The sequence below is a fragment of the Heterocephalus glaber genome, unplaced genomic scaffold, assembly GCF_053883595.1.
Source record: "Heterocephalus glaber isolate CG9 unplaced genomic scaffold, H.glaber_assembly_v1.0 deba00000122, whole genome shotgun sequence".
Taxonomy (NCBI): Eukaryota; Metazoa; Chordata; class Mammalia; order Rodentia; family Bathyergidae; genus Heterocephalus; species Heterocephalus glaber.
The window spans coordinates 14,425,629-14,433,031 of NW_028258138.1; the positions used below are offsets into that span (position 1 = coordinate 14,425,629).

Here is a 7,403-nt window from a genome sequence, read left to right on the forward strand (position 1 = left end):
GTGGCCGAGTTGGAAGAGGCGTTCACTGAGGGTGTGAGCCCTCCCCAGCTCCTCCCTTCACTCTCTCCTTCCTGGCCACCATGATAGGAGCAGCTCTTCATTCATCGTCCCTCCTGCCATTTCTGCCTTGGAGCTGGGTGACCTTGGACTGAAACTATGACCCAAAATAAACCTCTCCTCTGTTAAATTGTGGATATTGGGTATTTTGTCCCAGTGACGGGAAAGTGACTAAGCTCAGCTGCAACGTAAAATCAATTTTGAGAGTTGCTTATGATTTTCAAGGTCTGTTTCAAGTCAAAATGTCTAAGATTTACATCAATGATCTTTTAACGTGTTATGGTTTAATCCCTAGATGACCCCCCCAAAAGCCTTTGTGCCTCAGTAGGGTTTGGAGGGAGGTGATTGGGTCATGGAGACATCATACCTCATCAGTGGACTAATGAATTTACAGTTAAAGTGATTTGGGAAGTGAAGCCTAGTTGGAGGTGGGTCACTGGGGGCGTGGCCTGGAAGGGTCTGTCTCCCTTCTTCCTCCCCTGATGCCTCTTTCCCTGTTTCCTAGCTGCCATGCAATGAGCAAGTCTCCTCTGCCACAACCCTCTGCCATGCCATTCTACCTTAGAACCAACAGACTGTGGACTGAAACTTCTACAAACTGTGAGCCAAAGTAAACCTTTCCTCCTTTAAGCTGAGCATGTCAGGTATTGTGTTTCAACAATGAGGAAAGTAACTAAGACAACATGTTAATAAAAATTATTAAATTTGTCTCCTAATAGTTGTTTATGCATTTGTTGCTATTTACATATGATGTGTTAAATCTCATAGCCAAAGAATATTTAATGAATACATTTGTTTTATAATAAAATGTCAGCATAATATAATTTGATAAATGAAAGTTTGGGGCCAGGGATTTAGCTCAGTGGTTTCACTGCCTGCTGCACAAGGTCAAGGACCTGAGTTCGATCCCCAGTCCAAAAAAAAAAAAAGAATATCATTAGGGCCAGGGATTTAGCTCAGTGGTTTCACTGCCTGCTGCACGAGCGCAAGGACCCGAGTTTGATCCCCGGTACCAAAAAAAAAAAAAGAAAGTTTGGTTTATTAATATATATGTTTGTCTTTAGTTGGGGAAAAGATACATATAAGATGTATATGAGCTATAAATATACATAATATATAGCATGTTAATCTAAATTAAGAAAATAACCAGAAAGGTTTTCCAAAGAATATTGATATTTATTTGGGAATAGCAGAGAATTGTAATGGGAATACACATGTCATAGTGAACTATGGGGGTATTCAAAGAAGTTGAAGCAAGGGGAAATTCTTAAACAAAAACCAGGAGCATTATATCAGATATTTTGAAATAATATTCTTTGACCACAGTGGTTAATAACAAGAGTGATATCAGTCCATGGTTGAACAGACAGCCGCTGGATAGATGTCCTTGGAGAAGTCCTTTTTGTGTAAGGTTGTGGCGTCCTCTGTAAAAACCTGAGGTCTTAGAGGTCTTTCATAATGGTTCCTCAGCAATCACAAATGAAAAGCCTTCCTTCATAACCTCCTGGCTTTATTTACCTTTTGCTTTTTTAAAATTCTAACAATTTTCACAGCTGTTTTACATGCGTGTTACGTATGTAAATACATATAATGTGGATTCCAGCATATTCATTAAGTTATTCAAATCCAGAACTTGATGACTAGGGGATGAACAGATGACTAGTTTTTGATGCACCCCTGCTGCAGGACAAAACTCTGGCCTTCTTTGGAAGTGCAAAAGTCAGCAATGAGGAGTGGAGGAAAGGACTTCAGTTTGGGACCAACCTGGCTTAAATGCTGACTCTGCTCCTCCCACCAAAACAAAACAAACAAACAAGACTCAAATACAAATTCCTGATGTTCTCAGAACCTCAGTTTTTTCATCTAGAAATGAGGATGATGTTATCTATTTCTCATGGTCTTCTGAGGAGTAAATATAATAACAATTAGAAGGCAGCCCAGCAAAGGGTCCAGTATACTGCAAGAATATCAAGACCAAATAATGTCCACTAGCCATTTTCTCTCTCTGTCTCTGTCTCTGTCTCTGTCTCTGTCTCTCTCTCTCTCTCTCTCTCTCTCTCTCTCTCTCTCTCTCTCTCCTTGTACCAGGGATCAAACTCAGGGTCTTGCATTTGCCAGGCAGGGGTGGTGCCACTGAGCTATATTCCTGGCCCCTCCTTCTTTCTTTCTTTCTTTCCTTCTTTTCTTTCCACCTTTCTTTCTTCCTTCCTTTCTGTTTCTTTCCCTTCCTTCTTTTCTTCCTCCCTCTTTCTTTCTTTCTTTTTCCCCCCTTTCCCTTCCCTTTCCTTTCTTTCTTTCTTCTCCCCTTCCTTTCCCTCCTCTTCTTCCCTTTTCTTTTCTCCTAGTGCTGTGTATCAAACCCAGGGCCTCAACATGGTAGGCAAGTAAGTGTTGAACCACTGAATCACATCTGCAGCCCTCCACTGATCACTTTCCATGTGTCAGCACTGACCTATGTGTTCTGTTTATAACAGCTAATTTCATTATACTACAACATAGCCTCTCTTGCAGAGCAGATAGTAGGTGATGGAAAGAAGAATAGAATTATAAAGGGAATTCAGGTTTATTTCAAACTCCTTGATGTGACAAGGTCAGGGGTCCACCTTACTGCCTAAGGAAAACTTTAAGACTCCTAACATATCACCTAATTTTAAAATAAGTTCCATATCTAAATAGCCACAGGCATCATAAACTCCAGCTAAATACACAGATATCTACCACAAATTGTGATGTGTATAAAATGGGATATTTTTTCTTCATAGGCTTGGTTTTAATAAATACAGTATTAGAAATGTTAGAAGAATCCTTTAGATTATTGATTTCCACTATGTCCCAGACCCAGGCCATCTGACTCAAGGTGCAAAAGGTGACTGAAAGATACAGTAAATGTTTAAATTTTGAAAGAAAGATAGAAAGAAAGAAAAAGAAAGAAAGAAAGAAGAAAGAAAACCTCTTGCAGTAAAAGACAACAAACATATTACCAAGAATGATCCAATGAGTGTGTTCAAAGTGGGGAGTGTACTTTGAGTATTTTGAAGGGGATTGATGGCACTGTGGCTTTTACAGCAATAAATTTTTAAAATTTAAACATTCACCATTATTTTTTGATCACCCCTCATAGATCAACCATGTATTGCAATTTCTGTTAAATAAAAACTTTACACTATGTTCTTATCCACCTTATTTACCAGGTCTGGCACTGTGCAACTTCTGACTCTTCTCCAAAGTCAAATGACCATGAAAGGTCAACATTTTGGACAGGTGAGGTGGTGCATGCCTGAAATCCCAGCACTTGGGAAGCTGAAGTAGGAGGATCACTGTGAGTTCAAGGCCAGCCTGGACTACATAGTGAGACCCTCTCTCTCTCTCAAAAAAAATAGGCAAATATTTTGAATCAAGGGCAGGACAGCCAGATCAGTACAATTCACATCACTGATGAAAGAGGACTTCCAGAACAGCTTCAGAGAGTGTCAAGAATAATTGGATAAGTGTGTTTGAAGTGAGGATGAGTATTTTGAGGGAGATTAATGGCAATGTGTCTTTTACTGTAATACATTTTTTAAAATTTAAACACCAACTATATTATTTTATCTTACCTTGTACACTGCCTCAGGGAAAGAGGAGGAACTGTACTTGCTCATTCTTGTAGCTAGTGTTACGTTGAACTCAGCTTCCTGATCCAAAAAGCTGTTTCCTATAGACAGCTTTGGACTAAGTCCAAGAAAACACAACAGGATGATGTTCCTTTAATGCTATGTTTCTTAAATAACAAAAATGCAAGTTTTAAAGAAGATTAGACTCACAAACATCCAATATCATTTATATTATTACCTAAGTTTAGTTAGCCGAGTTACTAACCTCTAACATTTCTGACATTTCTGAATCACTAGTTTATCTAATCTTGCTTTTTCCACTGATTTAAGTAAGTTTGTTCATGTTGGAACTCTAAATTTGGAGATTCAGCTCCCTAGATTTTATCTGATTTCTCAGAATATTTGTGTTCATAGGTCCTGCAGATACTTTCATATAACCTTTGATGATTTCCTTTGAAAGTCCGATTTATAGCTACTCTCTACAATTTAAAGTCTCTCTCTCTATGTCTCTGTCTCTCTCCCCTCCTCCCTCTCTCCTTCTCTTCCTCTCTCTGGACCCCGTGAAACATGAATAATTAATCACACACAGAACTGTTGACACAGGGAAACATGATCTTTCTCTAATTTATTAGTTCCCCGCCAGATTTCTTGTAAGTCTTAATTAGTCCTTTCTATTTGAAAATGTCTATAGTTTTCTCTACCTAGTTTGTATTGGCATCTCAAATACAGTTTTCAGAGAAAAGTTTTTCATATGAACTTTTTTGTGTTATGAAGAGTGTGTTGCTAAAATTCAGCAATAGAGGTGATAAAAAGGATAAAATTCAAACTAGGGGACAGCAGGGAAGGCTCCCAGCAAAAAGTCATGCTTAAGTTCAGGCCCCACGATAGCTTGAACATTTGTCCACTCTAAAACTCCTGTTGAAATTTAATTGCCATTGTAACAATGTAAAGAGGGTGGACCATTATAGTGATGAATTACTTATGTTACATTGTGCAAGTGGGTTCATTATAAAATGACAAGCCTTTCTCTTGCTTGCTCTTGCTCTTTGTCCCCCGTGCTTCCGCCTTTCACTGTGTGAGGAAGCAACAAGGAAACCCTCACCAGATGCCACCCCCTGATCTTGGATTCCCCAGCCTCCACATATGTGAGAAGTAAGTTTCTGCTCTTTATCAATTACCCGGTCCGCATCATTCTGACCAAGACAATCAAGCAGACAAACATAAGCTATGGGGCAAGGCTGAGCTTACCAAGACAGGAAGAATAACAAGTGAAGAGGGTGGGAGGGAGGAGAGAGCAGTTCTTCAGTTAACTTCTCAGTCAGAAGTATGACCAGGACAACAGGTAAGGAAGGAGCGCATGTGTAATGGAGCTGGTGGGACAGGTAGGGGTCAGATCACGCTGCCATCAGATCAGCACCTGATGATGCTGCCCTCTAAAGAAAGGCATGAGACAGATATGATTAGACTTTCTCTCTAGAAAACGATTCCTCTGGCTTCCGCGGGTTAGAAGACTGGAAAGTGTAGAAGTCCGCGACAAGAAAGGCTACTAGGCAAGACACTGGGACACTGGTCTGGTAAATGGAGGAAGAGATTAAATGGTCTGAATTAAGCCTACCATCCCCTGAGTATTGAGAAGAGCAAGAAAGGCCAGATTATTGCTTTATGATAACAAGCTATGGTGCAAAAAATTAGGGAGCACAAATTGTATATATGTTACCATATATGTGGTAAAATACATAGTCTATGTATTATGTATGCACATTATCTTCTTAAGAAAGTACTTTGGAGAGGCTTTAGAAAGAAGACATAGAAGCTCCAAATTGCTTAAAAATTACTTAAAACTCCCAAGAGAAAACAGCCAAAAAAAAAAAAAAAGAACTACATTGAAGAATGAAAAGAAATTAAAGGATAAATCACAAAGAAACTCTTAAGAATTCATTAAATTGTAATGACTGTAAATAAGCATGTCCTGGAGGAAATCTCAAGGGATAAGTTTTTCCTGCCAGAGATAAAGAGAAGGAAATCCTAACAAAAACAAACAAGAAAGGATTGCACAAGTTGTTATAATTGAGAAAAGAGAAGTGATGGTACACAGCAGGCCAAATCACGTAGGCACAGCCTCCAGGAATTGGACACACTGGATAAACACATGCCAGGATGCTGCACCCAAATTCCATCTCCTCCTATGACATGGATTTGCTTCCACCTTCCCAAGGGTCCTTCCAACAGAAACCTGAATTTCTGTCCCATCCTCTACCCTCTTGTCTTTCACGATCCCTCCCTCCTAACCTTTGGGAATGTATTTTAAATGCTCACTACATCATATTGGTTTAGAGCGTTCCACATCTGTGCCATCATCACTTTACATATAAATGCTAGAATTATCCCCACACTGGACTGGCTCTTCACCTCTGCCTCCTGCAACCCATACTCAGTCTCTCTCCTGGGTCTTGGTGTTAGTGAAATAATTGGGGCTACAGAAGGATAAGGGGAAAGGCTAATATTTATAGGATATCTCCTACAAACCGGGCTCTAAGATTCTCTTCATATGTAAGCTTTTATTGTTTTACTTCTCATGACCCATGAAGAGGATGGTATTATCTCCATCCTATGGTTAGGAGCGCTGTGTAGAAACTTCCCCCAAAATACTCAGATCATTAGTATCAAAGTTGAGACTAAGGACTTTTAAACACTTTTCCTGTTATCATCACGTTCTGTAATTCTTTAGTTTAAAGGGAGAAAAAAAGTTACTGTTATCCAGCATGGACAATATATCTAAAAGTGTGCCTTGATTTAATATAATTGTCTTATGTGTTTATATGCTTTTTGGCCTGTTAATCTGGTTGTTAACCTGTATAGGTGATAACTAACTTTATAATGACATAAATGAATCTGATGCTGGCAAAATAAAAGAGGGCGGAGGAAATGGAAAAAAATAATTGAAATGTGTTATGTACATGTTTCAGTTCCTTACAATGAATGTAATCATTATGTACTGCAAATGTATACTAATAAAAATTGAAAATAAAGCCCTTGAAAATAAGGAAGATATTTTCTTATTTCATACTTCCTAAGGACACTGTGAAGATTAAAGAGACATTTAAAAGAAACTGACCCCAAGTAAAATGACAAAATAGGAAACATTTTATGAAGCTCACTTCCTTTGGAAAACCCAGGAACTTTCACTTACTTATCTACTTTACAATATAAGTAGCAATGTATTGTTAAAAATGCTTTCGTTGAGAATTATATATTAACATTCTTGAACAGAGAGGCAGGTAGTTTAGAGAAATAATAATGGGTTCTATGTTCAGACAAAAATCCTACAATCCTGATTTTGCTATTTGGGAAAGCTATTCAATGTCTCAGACCATCAGTGTCCTGCTCTAAAGATATAAGCAAAAGGACTTGCTGTATTTGTTTATTGTGAGGATTAAATAATAGATGTAGAAGAGTCTCGCGTATTACATTATACATGTTCATAAATGATAGGCATTAATTAAATCACTGTTTCTTTAACTGAGGGTGTTTCTAATGAGCTTCCAAGGTTTTTTGTTTTTTGGAGGGGTTTTTTTTTGGTATCTGGAATTGAACTCGGGTCCTTGCGCTTGCGCAGCAGAGGGGAAAACCACTGAGCCAAATTCCCAGCCCATTTCTTAGCTGTTTTTAAATATCTTGGTATCTGCCCCCTGCAATCAAATTCTGATCTACTATAGTCCACTCTTATTTTGAGAGGATATGTTTCAAGACCTC

The 7,403-nt window shown here is 38.6% G+C and overlaps 1 long non-coding RNA gene across 1 annotated transcript; it reads left to right on the forward strand.

Annotated features, from left to right (window-relative positions):
* The first annotated feature begins 425 nt into the window (after positions 1–425).
* Positions 426–6,666, forward strand: LOC147830354 (uncharacterized). The gene is made up of 4 exons (XR_015452064.1): positions 426–657; positions 3,249–3,318; positions 4,731–4,802; positions 5,128–6,666. It is a non-coding gene; the product is annotated as an uncharacterized LOC147830354 (long non-coding RNA).
* The last annotated feature ends 737 nt before the right edge of the window (positions 6,667–7,403 follow it).